General features: G+C 46.3%; 1 protein-coding gene across 6 annotated transcripts in view; it reads left to right on the top strand.

Moving 5' to 3' along the window:
* The window catches only part of RTKN2 (rhotekin 2), a 179,543-nt gene that overhangs the window by 71,372 nt on the left and 89,585 nt on the right, over positions 1-18,586 (top strand). The window lies entirely within an intron of this gene.

Raw genomic sequence — 18,586 nt, 5'->3', positions numbered from 1 at the left:
TTCGGCGGGGGAAAGGGCAGAGTAAGATCGGCCGAGGGATGACACCTGTCTCCTGCTTGTGCACACGGCAGTTCTACCTGAGAAGACTTATTGCTATTAGATCCCTAGGTTTTGAGGGATCGGATGTGCTAGTAGAAGTGGTAGAAACCTCCTCAAATGTCCGGTCTCCGATAAGCTGCTCTGCACGACAGAGAGGAGCTGCTGCTGGGAAGTCAGTAGTGGGACTTCCCACATAAGTCCTTCATGTGATAATTTTTTTCCCTTTACTTCCTCAGAAGCAAGCCTTGTCCACAGAGACATTTGGTTTTGCTCATGAGGAGTTTACCAGCTCACAGAAAACCTCTCAAGTTCACGTGAAGATAGATGTGTTGGGGGACGGTCCTGGAGAGCTCCTGGGGGACACCATGCTTTGAAAGGGAGCAGGTCAGGTCGAGCTGAGTAATAGCAATAACCCAGGAGCGAACCTGCTACAGGCCGCCCTTCCACTTCACCTGAAGTTTCAGTTGCTAATTTTTAATAGTATGTGGTTGGGGCTATTATTCATGTTAATTTCAGAGAATGTTTTCCTTGTACTGCTGTCTCCAAATTCAAATTTTAATGTGGATACCAGAATTTATGTGAAATTTCCTGTGCTTCCTGGCTGACAATGTGAAGCTATTCCCATCATTTCAGAGCAGTGTTTGTGATAAAAGTTGCAGCACTTTGCTCTGGCATGAAGCGCTGTGTTGAGCATATTAGGTCCATATGCTGAGGAGTTTCAGAGCATAACTCAGTCATTCCCTTTGGGCCTTATTGTTAGCATGCCATGTTCCGATGTAGCTGAGCGTTATGGTCAGTCAGAAGGGATGATGTTGGCTGAGGAGCAGCAGCTGATAGTGAAACTTTGCACCTCATTTAAATCCAGTGCTCTCAGGAAAGGTGGTGGGACCTTTGCTTTCTCTCATATTCTCTGTGCAGGAGAAGGAGAAAAGGAAATCTGTTAGTAAAAGTGGGTTTGTCCTGTGCACACCAAGGGGAGAGCCTGATACATTGCGTCCCTAGCAGGGATGGGATCCATAAACCATGCGGAAGCTTTCTGCTGTTATCCTAATGAGCTTTTGAGTTCAAACTGCTTAGAAAGTAAATGTCTGGCTGATAGTTGGAGTGCTGTAGCAGAGGACTGCATCACATGGAGAATGGAGATGCTTGTCCATTAAGTGCTTCCATGCCCCCAAAAGATGAAGTGCTGTGAATCATCATTTTACCAGGATGTATTAATTTCCTGACTTTCACTGTTTGTTTTTGTTTTGTTTTGTTTTGTTTGTTTTTTTGGGGGGGGTTGTTTTCTTCCCTGCAAATCCTTCAGCCCGCTCTGCTCATTAGCAGCAGGGGAAATAATTCTGGAGAAACCCTCTCTGCAGTTTTGGATGTTTTCTTAATTTTCTACAGAAACGCCTGACTGCCCAGGCAGGTTTGAGTTCTTAACCTGTTGGTCTTCAGAAGATTTCTCTCTGCTAATGGGCTCTCGAGGCCTTGTTTCCTCAGAGGAAAGCAGAGGAGTGGAGATGATGGAAGGTGGATTATTGGCACAGTTTGCTGCATAGACTGATATATCAAAATATCATCCAGTACAGTTTGTCAGGACTTGGTGTGTCACCTAGTAACAGGCTTTGCAATTAGATCTCTCTATTGCTCTTCTATGTTTAAAAAAAACATATCCTACTGGCCTCGTGAGAACTTTGCTATTTTTCTCTCTTCCAAGAGCTGCTCTGGTTGAAAGATCCTGTGTATTTTATATTGACCCCAGCTCCAAAGCCATGGAAATTTGGGTCCTGTCTCTGCCCCAAGCTGCCCCTTTGAGCATCTCTTCCTCCAGTGTTTGCCTTCTGAATGCCCCTGGAGCATCACTGCGTACTTGGCTGTGCCCAAGGGACAGCCCTTCCTTCCCCACAGTGTTCTGTGGGATCTGCTGTTTCTCTTCCCTCAGCCTGCCTGGTACTGGGTGATCCAAAAACCTGAGGGGCCTGAGAAATGCTGCTTCTGAGACTCCAGTCCCTTTGGATTGAGTGGTAGCCCAACATCTGGAGCAGTGACCTAAGTATTTGTGTGCATGTAGAGCAAGTCACCTTGGCAGAGGTGAATCATCCCAATTAATGAATTCTCTGTGTGGCTTTATGTAGCTGTTCCTTTTGTAAACAAATAGGGAAACGTGAAAAAAAGGACGGTTAAGCCAAGTGCCGCTGACAGCTGTGAGCGCATAGCGGTGCTGTGTCTGTACCGTAGGGCCCTTTGATGTCACCCGCTCCGTGGTAATGCAGTGGTGTGGTTAATGAGAAGGTGGGGTGTGCTGCCTCCTGTCATCCCCAGACAAGAGCTGCAGGCACTTGCTTGAGTCTTTAGAGCATTCTGCAGCATCAGTGGGCAGCTCCGCTGAGGCTTTCGAGTGATTTGTTTTCTATAGCATCGAAGAAGCAGCCTGGCTCAGCACAGCTTCAAAGAATGACATTTTTAATATTTTGATTGACTCAGTACAAAAAGGGATGAGACTCCAGCAGCCTGGAAAGGCACAGTTACCGTGGTAGGTGTTACCCAGTGATTAATGTCTCTTACTTTAAATCCAAACCTCTCAGCTCCTTTCATACATTTTTTGCTAGCAACAGCAGATCCTCTGCCAGTCTCTCAGGTTTGAATTTTTGAGGTGCAGATGCTGGTGCCAATTTTGGTTTCTTGGCACTGTGGGGTTTAGGAGTTCATCTCTGTGCTTTCAGATCCATGAGCAGCCTGCGTGGAAGTTGATGATTTGTTGAGATGATTTATGGAATGTATTATTCTGCTTTCCTGCAGCATTTTTACTGTATGGAAAACATTTTGTGCTGATTATCACTTGCCACATGCATTTAATCTATTTTTGGTAATTCTTCAGGGCCCATCACCATGGTATCCTAGCACCAGCGAACATAATGCCGATATCCATTCAATATGAACTGCTGATGCACAACTCTTTAATATTAACACAGCTTCATTATATTACTTACCTTTCATTTTTCAAATATGATACATTTCTGCTTAAAAAAAGAAAAGGCTTAAAGCTGGGACCACACTGTAGATGGAACAGTTTCTGTATGGACAATTGGAATTAAGGATCCCAAGGGACTGAGCCTGCCTGTTTTCTCCTAGCTGCACGTTGGGGTGGTGTTGATGCGCTTGAGATGACTTTATGAAAAAGAAAAAAACCCAAACCCCACCCTGCTTAGCTCCAGTGAGGCAGAGTGCCGTGGGTGGCTCTGTCTTGTGGCTCCAACTAAATATCCTTTCCTACATGCTGGGCAGTCCTGAGGCTATGCAGTGCGTGAGGCTGCTGCTGTTATGAGATGTACTGGGTTACCATGCGGGAGGGAGGTGGTCAGCGAAGCCTCTTACATAGCACTGGATCCAGGTGAGCCCAGTGCTGTCAGGCTCCAGTGCCACTCACTGTCCCACTTCCAGTAGAACAGTTTAGTCATTTTTAGAAGGAAAATGAAGTGTTTAGGGGCCATAAGTGATGAGTTTGTAGAAGATAATGCTGGAAGAGATTGATTCAGCTTTCACTTTTTTCAACATAACAGAAATTGTCTAAGGTAAGTGTTTCAGTGCAAGATGTGTGTAGTATGTTCAATATATTTCTTATTACCTGCATTTATCTCCTGCTAAATCATTACGCAAATAATTCTGAAATAAATCCACAGAACTAAAATATGAATGAAAACAAGGATGTATTTATTCTTTTGGCAAATATAAGTTCAGAGTTTATTTAAAATACATGAAGTGAACTACATGAGAAAAATCTTGGTACTTTTGGATATTAAAAAACCCCAGAAGTTTGTGGGCAGATTCAATAGAAAAGTAAATTCCGAGAGCTGAGTGGTTTCCTATGGGGCAAGTGCTGGTGCTGGGTCTCATTCACCCTCTGCATCCTACAAAAGTGAATGGTATGGCCTAATCAAAACATGGTGTGTTGACAGGCTGAGAAAATACCCACAGATGTATGGTTGCATCCCCTGGGAAAGGTCATGTCTCGCCTGCTTTAGCCACAGGCATCTACATGCTGTTCATCCACTCTGCTAGGAGGAAGGAGTGGGTGCCTGAGGAGCACTGCTGTCTCTCTTGGGGTGGGACAGCCATGCTCTGCACATACAGCTGCTCTGTGACTCCAGGAGAGCTGTTGGGTTCTTAGGAGACGAGCTATTGTGATTGAAGACCAAAGCAAAACAAACCACTCCAATGTACAGTATTGAGTCTGGATTGGATGATAATTCAGGATAACGAGTGGTGAGCTGACCGTGCAGGTAAAAACCACCTTTGTCAGTAAGGGCACTATTTCTTTACCTTTTGAAATAATACCCATTTTCTGTATGATAGGTTCCTAATAACGCTAAAAGAACATCTAGTCTTTCCAGTGCATGCTGGAACTGCTGTTTGCATTGTTCCATTTCACTAATTTCTGTACTGTGTTCTACAAGGGAAGATACCATTGCAGATACCTCTTGAATTGATGAAGGCAGCTTGAGCAGTTTGTGCTGCTGTATTACTAGTAGTGATCAGTGGGCCCTGGTTAACTGCCCTGAGATGAGGTCCAGCCTGATGTGGCTCACCAGAGGCCAGAAGAAACATTTCTGTGTAGTTGTGGAGTGAAGGGTGCCCAGAAATCAGTGCTCCCTCTTGGCTTTGAAGGGTACTTGCCCAAAGTGGTCTCAGATGCTGCAAAGTTCACTGATGCTATCTGTAGCTCTCCTTTCCCATCAGCATCAAGAGGGTTTATCTCCTGTCTGAACCAGACCCTCCCTGCTGTGCAATAAGCCCACCACTTCCTATGCTTTTATATGTTATGGACATTAGAAAGTAGGTTCTTCCTTTCCTCCATGCTCCATCCTTCATGTATACAAAAACTACTTTCATGTGTTCTTTAGGCTTCTCATCTTAGCTGGAACAATCCCATCTTCTTCCCGCTCTTCCTTGCTGGTACTGTTTCCTGGTCTTTAAATTACCCTCCAGGATTCTCTCCAGTCACTTCTGTATTTCATCGGGTGCAGTGCCCAGCCCTCGAAATGGGAGTGGGGTGGGCAGGAGCAGCATGGTGTGCCCTGGAGGGGGGACCTGAGGAGCAGAGCGGGCTCCTGGCTCAGCCTGTCTGTGTCAGTGCTGTGTTTCCCCACAGTGCCGTGAAGCCACTGACTCCAGTTTTGTATGAACTGCCTGGACAGCTTTGTCTCTTCATATAGTTGTGAAGCTGTTTCTTCTTGTATAGCAGAAGCATCTTTAAATTTTCTCCATTGGACTGTTTTTTTTTCCCCAGCGTGTTCCTACAGGTGCCTAAAAAAAATATAAATACACAAAAACAACAAAACACAACCCAGAAAAGCTGTGAAGTCCAAACCCATCTGCCTACCTTCAATGCAATACCTGAACAGAGCCAGCTCTGCTACAGGGCCCAGTATCACACAGTGCATTCTTCCCTCTCATCCATGCACAGCAGCTGACTGCTTTCTGCCTCTTCTCTGCTCACTTTTACAGCCTTCTGTATTTCCTTTGGACCACGCTTGCATAAGCTGCTTATGACGGTGTCAAGCCAAATAATATTGATCTGTCTATCATTTATTTTGGCTAATCTAGTAATGGCTTAGAAACCACTGAGGCTCCCATCGTCCCTCAAACCTCATGAGCAGCAGGACCGAAACAGTGCATCACTGACATGTAAAATCACAGTCTCAGTAGTAGAGCACCAGAATAGTCTGAGTGACACATCAGTTGTCCCTTTCACTAATACTGAAACTAGATGTGAGTTTTGATTCAAACTGGCACTCTGAGGAAGCTGCTTTCACCACACAGGCACATGACAATGCTGAGGTTTATTCTGTTCAGTCTATTGCATGGAATTACTGCCATTTCCTTTAAAGGCTGATCACCAGCTGGTTCTTTCCTTTTCCCCTTCTCCTGGCAGTCTCAGGGAAGTCTGACTTGTGCTTAAAAGGAATCCATGCTAAGCACAAAAGATGGGCTGAAAGTAGCCAGCACAGCAATCCTTGTCTGTGACACACTTGCCTGTCTCCTGTGGGCTTTGTGCTGCCTCTGCTGGGGTTTGGTGGTGAATGCCTCACTGGGAGCAGCTGCAGCTCTGATACGCAGCAGGGGTGATACAGGCTCCCAAACTGCCATGATGGTATTTCTTCCTGGTTAAACAAATACTTTTGTTGGCTTCTGTGGTTCCGCATCCTGCTATTTTGGTATAGCTGCTCCTGGGATGAACTGCTTTGCTGAGACCCGTTCTAGTTGTCCTTCCAGTTATGTTTTGGTAACGTATGTGCTACATGCTGTCTTAAGAGTTTTGTATTTCTGACTAATATCGAGCAGTGGTTGAGGCCTTGTAAAGAGGCAGGGATTGATTCAGAGAGCCAGTGGTCAAAGGCAGAGCCCAACAGGTGTAAGCTGTGCATTATGGAGCTCTCCTGTTCATTGCTCTTTCACCAGCCGTGCCCATCTGCAAGTAACTTCACCAACATCATCTGTGAAGGGGAACAAAAAATTTACGGTGAGCTTTCACCAAGTAGTGAACACCAGTGTCAATGATCTTGGTCTTTCCTTCTGCTGTGTGCAAGCTGACACCTTTTCCTGAGCACTGCCTGTACTTTACCCTCACATTCAAACTCTCTAAATTCTTGTGGTTTCTGTCTTCCCCATTGAAGCTCCAAAAATAAAGCAACCTCCTAATCATTTCTTCTGTAACTCTATGACTGGAAATGTAAGTGTGAAGGGAAATGTGAAGTCTCTTCCTGTTTCTTATTAGTCAATGTAATATAGTTTCTTGTCTCAGAGAGATTATACTAATATTTTATGCCAATTTTTTTTCTAATCTGCTTTCTCAATTATCAGATCCCTTGGAGGAAAGCTTTTCAATTCAGTCATCAGAATACCAGAGTTGGTTTGTGTGCTGTTTCTGTTTTCATTACTTAAGCTTATATCGTGAAAAGACAAAAATAACACTTGCACGAGTGTTGGTCCTCAGCACATCAAAGAGCAGAGCAGAATGTGAGTTGCCCAGTCACCCACTCCCGGTCCAAGGCTACTGCACTGCTCACCTCCGTATTTTTATCAGTTTGTGTCAGAGGTTTTGTTCCACATGAGAGAGGTTAGTTCTGACTGTAGCCTTAGGAGTCCAGCCGCAAGAGGAAGGAAAGGCATTGAATTTCAGGGCAGACAGGTGAGCAAATGGCAGCCCGGAAAACAAATGGGATCCTGGGCTCCATCAGGAGAGGGGTGGGTTCAGTCATTGTGGGATACGGGATGGTTGATTGTCCTCTCTTACTGGCTGCTCTTCGTGAGGCCCCGATCCCTGGAGTATCTGTGTCCAGTGTCTGTAGCCGTCTCTTCGGTACAGATAATTATCATGGAGGGAGTTTTGGAAAGGGGTCTCATGAGGAGCGGACACGGAAGATGATCAGCCGGGGCTGGAGCACGGCTCTCCTATGTGTAGTGACAGGATGGCGGTAGTTGGGTTTTGTTTCAGGGCTCTTGGGTCTTGGGAGGAGAAGAAGTGAAAAAATAGGTGGGTTTTGGCCCGCGGGTGCCATCATTGCAGCCTTTTCATGAACCTGAAGGGAAACTTTGACTGGCCAGGGGACGGAAACTCTTGGAAAGGGGACAAATACAAGGACATCCGGGGAAATGGTGTTTAAGTTTAAAAGAGGGAAGATTTTCAGGTTGGTGTTAGGGGGAGAGTTCTTCACTAGGCAGAGTGGTTAGGCCTGGAACAGGTGCACAGGGAGGTTGTATTGGATGTCCCCGTCCTTGGAGGTGTTCAAGCCAGGTTGGACGGGGCCCTGGGCACACCTGATCTAGTAAAGGTGGTATGTCTTTGGTGGCCCTGCCAGGCAGGGGGTTGGAACGTACATGACTCCTCGAGGTCGTCTTCAACCCGGGTCATTCTGTGATTCTGTGATTCTGTGGTGAGAGAATGACTTTGCTGCCATGGTCCAGTCATTCCTTCAGTGAGTGTCAAGGATTATAAATTATCAAATCCACTATTTATTCTTTTTCTCACTGAAACATTTGGTTGTGCCTATAAACTGCATGAGTCTGTAAATACGAGAAGATTCTGCTTTGGTGCCTTCTGTTATGCCAGCAGGGTTGCTGGTTTCTGTTTTCCTTCATGTTTCTGTTCCCAAACTACCTTGGTGTGTATGCACTGTGCCAGTGTTGCTCGGAGGAGCTGGTAATTGTTTCCATGTCAGCTGAGATCCACTCATACTGAGAGAATTCACAACCTTTGTTGGCTTGCTTTATACTGCCAGAGTTGTGAAGGAGGATAAGAGTGAGTGAGCGGATGTCAGGCCTGGGTTTTAGTGGTGCTTAAATCACATAAGGCGTAGTGGTGCACAGCTTCTTCAAAGCTTACAGGTTGTAATGAGCCATAGGGGCTGTGCCTGCAGCTCTACCCTGTGTGGAGGGGGACATAGGCTGCCTGGCTGGGGATGCAGGCTCAGAGCTGGGTGCTGGATTGGGTAGGCTCTGCATGGAGCATAGGCACCCTACCCTGGGCAGTGCGGGTATGGGAAGTGATTTGTGGGAGCAGAGATGTGGTGGGAAGGGCTGGAGAGAGACAGATCCAGTGTGGGGAATGCAACCAGGGGCTGAATTGTGGTTTGGGCACAGGAAGCAGGCTGGTATCTCACTTGGGAGGGTGAGAGCAGGGGGAGAAGAGTGTGATTAGGGGTGGGAGGACCCAGCTGTACACAGCAGGAAGACCTTTGAGACCCCTTGTTTTACACTGTTCTCTCTGGGGTGGGGCTGGTGTGTGTGTGTGGACAGAAAACCTTCACATGTAACCTGCTGCAGAGAAGACGATGTTTCCCCCATATAAGGGAAGCTTTCAGCTAACTGATATTGCAAAGCACATCTTTTCAATTGGCTATGAATTAGCCATAATGAAATAAGTTTAGCAGCGATGTGTTTATACGGAAGCGTGAATGGAAGTATCCTTCATTACAGGGCTCTGCTTAGAGGGTCAAAGATGTAATTATTTGCAGCTGTTCCAGGCTTGTTCTTACTGTCAGTGTAAATACTGGAGATGAGTGCACAAGCTGGCTAGACTTTGGGCTGACCTAGACAGCTTCTGGAAACTCAGGATATGCTATTCCTAAAAGACTTTAATTTTTCCCATCCCACCCTGATTGAAAACATTCCTTCTCCAGCCAAAATGTGGAGGAGAGAGCAAAAGTTCCAGTCCAGCTCCCATTGAGAGCAGTGACAGGTCAGGGTGAGTGTAGCTGACAGTGGGTGTCAGCAGCCTGTACAGCAAATCGCTCTGATCCTGGCACATTGGAGTCCATGGTGTCCATCCAGGTCTTTGTCCTACCTGGGGTTTTTTAAAACTTGAGTCAGATTCTGGCCTGATACTGATGCAGGAGCCTGTCAATTTGGCAACAGTTTTCTCTACCTTGGGAAGTTAAGCTATGTTGTGGCTGGTAAAAGATGTTCTTAGGTAAAATAGCCCACCCACAACATGATGAGAACGCATGGATTATAGGAGCACTGAAAGAGCTCGGTTCCTCCAAGGAGCACTGTAGATTGCCTTGTTAAAGACAGAAGGCAGTGTAAGAAACAGGATGAAAGGGTTTTGCTGTAAGAATATTAGTTTATGATGAGCGTGACCATTGTAGCATCTACCAGTTTACTGTTTACTTCTGTCAGTAGTCACACTGCAGCTGCAGATGGGTGGAAAAAGAAAAGCCACAGTCAGTGTAATTAATTACTATTGTGTCTGGTCAATGAACATGTTTATTTTTTACTTTCTTTACACATTGTTAAAATCTAGTCTTATTGCGCATGTAAAAATAATAGGTTCATGTCTGGTTGTCCAAAAAGTGGTTCATCCAGAAGGAAAACACATGGTCAGCCCCTGGGAGAGCTTCCCACGAGATCACTGTACTTGTCTCCGCTGACTGCAGAGGATCCTCCTGGATCTGTTGGAGCTTTTAAATGTTAAGGATTTGAAAGCCAGTGCTTCTTGGAAGGGACTCCACTAACTTCTTAAAAACAGTTTCTCCTTGTTACTGGTGTTGGGAAGGTCCCAGCTTGGCAGTGTACATCGATACTTTCTGTGACCTGGGGCTGTGAGCCATACTTTCCTGCACACACCAACAGCTCTGCGCACAAGGAACCTATTGCTTCAAGCAGAAGTGACTTTGCTGGCCTTGTCCCTTGTTCTTGGGACTGAATTTGGTCTCTAGAAATCATAATGAGCTTCTTCAAGAGTAAAATCCAATAGGAAAAGCTTTCCACGGCTTTTGAACACCGTGTATTATCCACATAATACATGATGGCTATAGGACTCAACCTCAGTGAAAAGCGACCTGGTTCCCGATAGGTTTCTAAATCTGAATGCTCTTTGCTGCTCTGTACAACAGGCACGAGCAAACACAGCTGCCACTTAACACCTCTGATATTATTGTCCCACTGTGCTAATAAGGATGAGAACGTAAGATTCTGTACCTCATTTTCACCATGTGCAAGCTTTTATTCCTACAATAGGAACCTCCACTGAACAATGCACTTCCATGTGCTTCCATGCGTGCGGCTGCCCCTATGGCTGCAACTAGCAACTGCTTTGATTCGGGCACAGGCAAATTAGCACTTCTCTTTCTTTGCGAGTTCCTCCTCTCCATTTATTTGGAAATGTATTCAGTTGGCTATGCCCAAAGTAGGATTTTCAATGAAGAGGTAAATTTGTTTTCCTTACTTGATTTATGCCTTTGAGGTATGAAAGATCTTGATGTTTACTGTGAGGTATTGAATAAACTACTTGCTCGTGCTTAGGGGTGGAGTGAACCAGGCAGTGTTTGTGCCTTACTGCAGTCTGTGGCATTTGGCAGCACGCTGCTGCCCACGGACGGAGTTCTTTGCTGTTTGCAGACGATATAACCCTTAAAACAAGCAAATAAGAGGAGCGGTCAGACTGAAAACTCACTTCCCACCCTGGTGTGGAATCTGTTGGTTTCTGAAACTCCCAGGTAGGATGATATGCTGTTAGTCTTTCTCCTCTGCCTGCTCGCCAGTGGAAGCTCTGTGTTGGATGGAAACCTTGTGCCATGGTGGCCAGGGAGCAGCAGTCGTGTAACTGTGGGGAAAGGACAGAGCCTGCTTCTCTAGGGCAGCCAACAGGAGAGCTTTGATGTGAGTCAGCAGAGGGAGAGGGGCAGGCAGCCAGCCTGTACCACCCTGGGCTCTCACCTGGCAAGTGGCAAAATGCACTTTTTCCCAGACCACAAACTCAAGTATTAGGAGCAGAATCAGTCCATTGATTTAGCAGACTTTCCTGAGAGGAATCTCAATAAAGAAGCGTAACATGCATCAAAAAGATGATACTGGGTGGTAGTCACTCAGGTCCCCTGCAGCAGAGCAGACAAACTGGTTGAGTGGGAGGCAGCTCTGTGAGCATCTTAAGGTTTTCTGCGTCTTGGATAGAGGTGATTTTAATGCAGAATTCCATGTCTTTGGAAATTTTATTTAAATTCTAAGCTGTTGGGAACAGGGCCATATTAAGACCACACTGCACTTTTAAAAGTTGAAAGGTAGAACTGCTTTCAATATGCCAGCTTTCCCAAAGAAGTGCTGTCTGTCATGGTGAAATTAAGAAGAATGAGAGAGGTATGGTACCGGGCTGCTTTTAATGCAATCTCTGTCACAGCTGACTTCCAGACATGTTATCAGCGCACACCTCAGGAGGTTTAATGACACAGTCGTACTCCCAAAACTCTGAATTTCTTTAAGCCAGTTTTGCTGAAAGGCCGCCTTGACAAATCTGCAGGAAGGAAAATGTTGCACAGTCAAGGAGGAATTCTTTCCTTGGTTATACGCTACTTCCTTCATATTTTTCATAGAAACAGATGAAACTTAAATTCCAGAGTGTGATGCTACTGAAAGCGATAGTCTAGTCGCAAAAGGGTTTTTTCCTGACTGCCTGTCTCTCTTTCCAATCGATGTTTATTTGTATTGCTGTCTGAATTGGTTTTGGATGCTGACCTTAAGATGCTTCCCTAATTTGAGACCTCACGATGTGAAATATGATTTCCTTAAACCCATGAAGGAAACAAATCGGATGGGACTGGTTATTTAGATGACATTGTGCAACAAAACTTAAGCGAAAAGCCTTTGGAGCGATTCCAGGCCAGCTGCGGCTCATCGGCCGTGGCTGACTCAGAGGACATCAGACGGTCGGTGCTGGACGGTGCTCTGCTTGCTGACACAGGGACTTGGGAGAGGCTCCAGGAATGGCTGATGAGAGGGGAGGGAGGTGAAAACCAGCACCCATCCAAGGCATTCCTGCATTGTTGACGGTGACCTGTGCAATGGGGCGCCCTCAGATTGAGGTGAGCGTTGGGCATGCCGAGCAGCAGCATCAGCCTGCGTTGCGTCGGCCAAAGCTAAGCTGCATGCTGCTCTATCGGCAGCTGGGCTGCCAGAGCTGCTCTGGGCGCTGGAAGCGGTGGGCTGTTGTGCGTCCATCTGGAGCTGGCTGAGGCCATCCCTAAAAATAGCTTCCTGCCTCTGAGTCACACATCACCCATCTGAAAGGAATCGGACCAGTAGCCCTCAGCCTGGAGCACACCCCGAGCTCTCTCCCTGTGTTTGGAGGAGAGGGGCCCCTTCCTGGCCCTATATGTGGATACCTGCAGCCTCACTGAAGCAGCCGTGCCCTTGTCCCAGGCTCAGGGACTAAATAGTTCTTGTGCTGCCATTGACAGGAGAAGGCTACTGCATGGTACAAATGTGCTTGTGGTTGCCTTTGTAAGGAGTTCCAAGGACTTCACCAGGACTTTATACTGGGGCTGTGGTAGAAGCAGCCATGCTTGTCTGTGTATTGCGATGGTAAATGTCAAAGTATGGCATCTGGGATTTGCTGGAGTTGATCAGTTACTTCAGTTTGTGCATGTTAAAGACTTCAATTGCCACTTGAACAAAGTGGTGGCTGATCAGCTGTTGTGTCTTTTGCCAGCTCAGAAGTAAGTTGTTTTGTGTGAGTGTGAGCCTAAGGCCAACTAGCAGAGATCAGAGGCTGAGGAGTGGCTGCCGTCCTGTTACCAGTTCCCCACCACATTGTCCCACTGTGGTTCAGCATTGCTCCATCCCTGCATGATAGGTGCAGGAATGGGGATTTGGAGGCAAAGTCCCCACCGGTGACTTTCAGTACCTCCTGCCTCCATCCCCCTTTCTTCCTTTTAAGGGTGCAGCCTGAAGGCGTGGGTTTGCCATGAATGTTTCTTTGCTTAGAAATCTGTAGCTTTTGGAGAAATTCACCTCTGTGTCGTGCCAAGTCTTACTGACAGAAACAAGTGCTTTCTAAGTGCAAACAGTAAACTTCCAACCCCTTTACCTTCCAATAAATAAGAAGTATTGGTGGCAGTGTTTTCCTTCCTGCTCATGTCCTCTCCTCTGTCATCTCAGCCATGGTGTGTGGATGTGCTCATGGTGGCCATTGTACCTCCTTTCTGGCACAGTTGCCCTGGAGAGCCACATGCCTGCTGAAAGCTCGGCTGACTCACTGCTCAGCACAGCCTCAGCTTGTGCATGGGGCTTTCCAGGGCATCCCAAAGGAGACCTGCTCTCATGATTCAGACCTGGGGCTTGACAGGCTTCAGTTCATTCCGATTCCAGACACGATTTAAAATAACTCATGGCTTAGTGACTTGACTTGAGTTTTCTTTTTTTTGTTTTTGGTCTGTAAGACATTTGTCTTTATGTCCTTCCTATCAAAGCTATTGGTGCATTTCTGAAATTAGTACATTCAGGAAGTCATTTGTTTAGTTTGGATACCGCGGTACCCCGGTTTTCCCATCACTGTGATATAAGGGACTAGATAAAGTGAAATACCCGATCAAATGTAAGAACACAAATCTCTTTCCTGAAGTTGTGAGGATCTTCTCTTTGCCTTCATATGCAAAGTGACACCATAGCTGGAATTCATATTAAAGAAAATATCCAGCAGCAGTATCCATTTCACCTCCACGGCCGTATTTACCGATCTTAATAATAGCGGTTACGTATCCGTGGCTCGGTTTTGCCATTCTCCACATATGTTAAGCATACAATTTCCTGTTGTATTTTTGTTGGCAAAAATAGAACTGACATTTTTCACACAACTTGGTTTTCATTTGCTAATATCCGTATAAAACATGAGATTTATTGACAGAAAGTTTCAGAAGGACACCCTGCTTCCCTAGACTTGAAGGCTGTAAAAATTTCAAGTGCTGAGGAAAGAAATCTACATTCCTCTCCAATTCCATGACACTTCCAGCACTGTCATTAGAGCTCTGCTGTTTGCCAGGCTTTCATTTCCAGCTGGAGCAGATAGCGAGGAGCAGGGCACACCCTGATTGCACCGAGTTACCTTGGGCAGCACCCAAGAAATGACCACAACCACTTTTATCCACATTAGATCCATCAGGCTGTCCCACCTTGCAGTCACTAGCTTGCCTTGAGACTTCCTGGGTCATTACTGCAGGTTTTGAAAGAGGACGTGGGAAGCATTGCAATGTTTTTGTCTGCTACACCCTGAGAAAGCATGTTTCTGGACTTCAGAAAGTCCAGCTGCTCTGAGAGAGCTGCAAGAGGAGGAAATGAAGTCAGGGACAGACACAAGCCTGTGGATGAGCCTCTTGAAGGAAAAGTGGGAAGGAGGTGGAGGACAGAGAGAGGAGGTGCAGCTGAAACCTCTTCCCGTCCTGTTCGCAGCATGGCCCTATTAGCTTTGCTTGCTCTGAGGTTTGGTGTTGCAAGGAAAAATTCCAGACACATTACTCATTTATGTTAGAGTCTGTTGACCTGATATTGTAAGCTGGGAAAACAGACTTGAAACAAAGAGGCCAGACATGAGTGAACAAAATTGTAATGACTTTACAGTAAATTGTCATTTTGAAGAGGTTAATAATATGCTCGTATTTTACTGAATTTATTAAAACCTTTAGTTAAATATTATATGTTACTGGAAAGGAAATAAAATTTTATTTAAGTGGGAGCATTTTAATTTTATCACATTTCCTTTGATTTCCTTGAAGTCCCTAAAATTGATTTTACAGGATTTTCTAAGTGGATGGTGTAGTTATGGTTTTGCTACGTTTGCTGCTGAAAACAAAGAAAGCAATGCTTCAGGATTAACATGATTAAGAACCAGACCCTGCCAAAATGCACACGTGTGTGCATGCAAGTAGTCTCCGTGCACTAATTCAGACTGCTCACATGAGTAAAGTTAAGAGTCTAATTGCATGCAGGTATTGTTTCCTCAAAATTAAGTAATTTGGTTTCTGGGGCTGTGAAGACCTGGTGTTATGCAGCTCCCATGACCCCTGAAATAAGAAAGCATTGTAAAGACTGCATAAAATGACTTCTTTTGTTAAAATATGACTGAGATGAATGCTCCCCTCTCTGCTCCGATCGATATAATCTGAATGTTACATCATTTCATCTAAAAGAGCTGCAGGTTTATATACTTTTTCTGTGCAGAGCCACATGAAATGAAAACTAATGAGGTTCAAAAGGTTTCTGAACATTTCAAAAAAAGTTTCATTTCAGTTTCCCATCTGGAAACTGCCAGAATCAAAGGGGGAGGGGCTCTTATTTCTTCCATGAGATCCTCTTGAGATCTTTTGTTAATGTGAATTTGCCCTTACGAACCCAGAAAGTGTCTATTCCCAGATGTTTCCCTGCCTGTTACTTTGGGGCAGGTCCTGGGTGCTCTCTCACCCCCTGTCCCTGTGGTTGGCCATTCTGCACTGGGTGTCTGTGGGGTTGTGCCTCCTGATTGCTACTGGTGGGAGGGCAGAGCTCTGGGCAAGGACCCTGCTGGGCTACAGGTTCCTTGGCTGTGGTCCTTTGGGGAATAGCACTAAGGATTACTGGTCTAGGGATGGTCCCATCTTGCTTCAGGTTCATCTTCTTTGTAAAATTTCATCACTTAACCCCTTGCTGCAATTGTTACAGCTAGGACTCCGTCCGTCTCATTCCAAAAAAGTGATCTTTGTTGCAAATGCATTTAGAGTCAGCCTCGTTTCTTGCTTGGCATTCTTGCCTGTTCTTTAGTTCTTCCGCATCCTTTCCTGATGAAAAGTGTTTTCACAGGCACTTCGTAAGGCCTTGGCCATCCCCTGCTCATGGACTGCTGCTCTCCGATGACAGGGCTCTCCCATTTCAAACTGAATTAATTACTGTATTTAACATCTGCTAGCTCCCTGGAGCAATTAACTTTTAATAACTCTTCCCTTCTCCCCAGGATGGCTGGTTTTGTGCCACAGTCCGGCTTCTGGGAGCCTTTTGTCTTTCCATCCTGACACCCAGAGCTCTCAAAGCATTTAAATGGAGGGTGAATGTGATTTGCTTGTGACAGCTGCCCCAGTTTCAGCCAAGACCCTTGTAGGTATGGATTTGAAAGGATGATTAGTGATAGTGGGGCGGCCGGTTGTGGCCTCCATACTTGAGCTGTCTTAAAGGAGTCCTGAATTCTCAGTTTGGCATGATTTCCCCTTCTAGGCATCATGGCATGCCTTGCATGTCCCAGCTGTCTTTAGACTGAACACCTAAGCATGAATTCCTTCCAGTTATGAGACACTTAGAGTGAAGCTAAATCTACTGTAGGTGCAGGCTGCTCTAGCTATAATGTTGTATCAAAGTTCCTGAGGTATAGGTAGGCATTGTCCCAGGCAAGAAGTTTCTTCAAGACCTAAAGTGGTACTTTCCCTTCTGGCAGTGTATACACCTCCATGCAGACTGATGTGGGCAGACAGGTTGTGAGCCAGCAGCAGGAGCACTGCCAGGGAACACCTGCACTGCCCCCAGCCCAATGCGGACACAGGGAGATGCACATCCTGCCCCTTCTTTGACAGAAAAGGCTGGTGCTGAAAAAGCATCTCTGCATTGGTACCAACAAGCTCATTTAAATGTCACGTAGCTGACGCGTAGACGCAACCCTGCTGTTTAAAACACACTCTCTGCTCTTAATCGCTTCAGGGGGAGTAAAGGCAGCTGTAGTGTGCCTGTGGGATCAGTAATTACTCTTGAGAGACTGATTGTGCCTGGATTTAAGGACTGGAAAGTATGGAGTAACGCCCAAGTTAGAAAGCTGCAGCTTTGCCAATAGCAGTGCTGTAGAGAGCTGGAGGAGCTGCAGCCTCAGGAGGTTGGCTCAGGGCACGTGGGGCAGGGGCTGTGGTGAGGGCACAGGAAACCCACATCCCGCTCCCTGAGGCCACTGCAGCCCCAGCCAGGAGCTATATGGCTGCAGAGCACTCTGCCCTGAGTCCATGGACATGCAGTTGCCTTGATGCTGTTCATCTCCAGCCAAGAACTGTCCTCTTGCAGCCTGTACACCCGCAGGCTGCAGCCACCTTCTTTTTCCTGCTCCTGGTATGTGAGCCTGGCTGGCACTGGCTTTGCTCCCAGTGCAGCCCACACCCCATCGTTCTGACACATCTCCAGCTTGTTAAATCCAGTATTTAAGACGTATAGCTCCAGCACTCAATACACCTCTTAGCTCCTTGTCATTTATGAATCACTGTCAAGTTCATGTATCCCACTAATAAATAGCACAGAATAAATAACGCCACTGCTGAATTGCTGAGCAGCATTCTCCTAGTGCCTGTGCTGGGGGGCTGATCTGGTACCTCTTGCTGTCCCACTTAATGACTCACTGCTGCCTGGATGGCAGCTGGTTTATGTTCGCTTTACTCCATTATAATAACTAGGCAGCAGTTCCTCTTTCTGCGAGTCACCTCTGTGGCAGAGGTTTTGTTGAAACCTGACAAATGATTGCTTTTCCACCACAGAAGTCTTCAGTTTTACTATCTCTGTGCTCAGCAACTGCTAGGGCTAAAAGAGAGTGATCATTAAAGTAATAGGTCCTAAACACAGAGCTGGCATTTGCCGCACAAGTGAAAACAGCAAACAAGAGCCATAGGTGACTCACTAAGAGGCTTTGGTGTGATGTGTTTGCTGTGGCTCAGCAGCCAGTGGAGCACAGGAGACGGCTCAGCACATGACTGCAAAGAAAAGTAAATTAACGGGCAGGAAAGCCAAAGAGCGCTCCAAGCAAGATGCTGATACAATTACAGCAGAAATGAAACCCAAGCACTCTCTGAAGAGTGCAGTAACGTGTATGGTAAAGCTGTTAATGTACCTGACACAATACCTTTAAGAGCAAAATCCTGTTCATTTCCCTCCGGCATGTTTCTTCCATGCGGAACAGGACACGCAGCGGGAGCTTAATACTGAAGGCAGTGCAGTATGTGCTGGTGGGCAGCCAGCTGCATCCTCCCCTCCTGGCCAGCCCAGCTCTGAGGCAGAGGAGCCTTTCCCCTAACATGCAGCACTGCCCACCGGGCAGCTGGGCCCTGTGGCTGCCTGAGCACTGGGAGTACCTGGTGCCAGTGAGTGAGTTGAGGAGCCACCACGTGGGGCTGCCCAGGGCTGGGAGTATGGGATTATGCATCTCTGTTGGTCATGGAGAGGGGTACTTAGCAAAGGAACCCGGTGCGATGGAAGTGCAAGTGTAGTGGTTAGGTTGTGAGAAACCAGTGGCAGCATCAAG

This window comes from Coturnix japonica, chromosome 6 (genome assembly GCF_001577835.2).
Source record: "Coturnix japonica isolate 7356 chromosome 6, Coturnix japonica 2.1, whole genome shotgun sequence".
NCBI classification, from domain to species: Eukaryota; Metazoa; Chordata; class Aves; order Galliformes; family Phasianidae; genus Coturnix; species Coturnix japonica.
The sequence above is the reverse complement of the archived record's forward strand: the minus strand, read 5'-3'. Positions and strand labels throughout refer to the sequence as shown.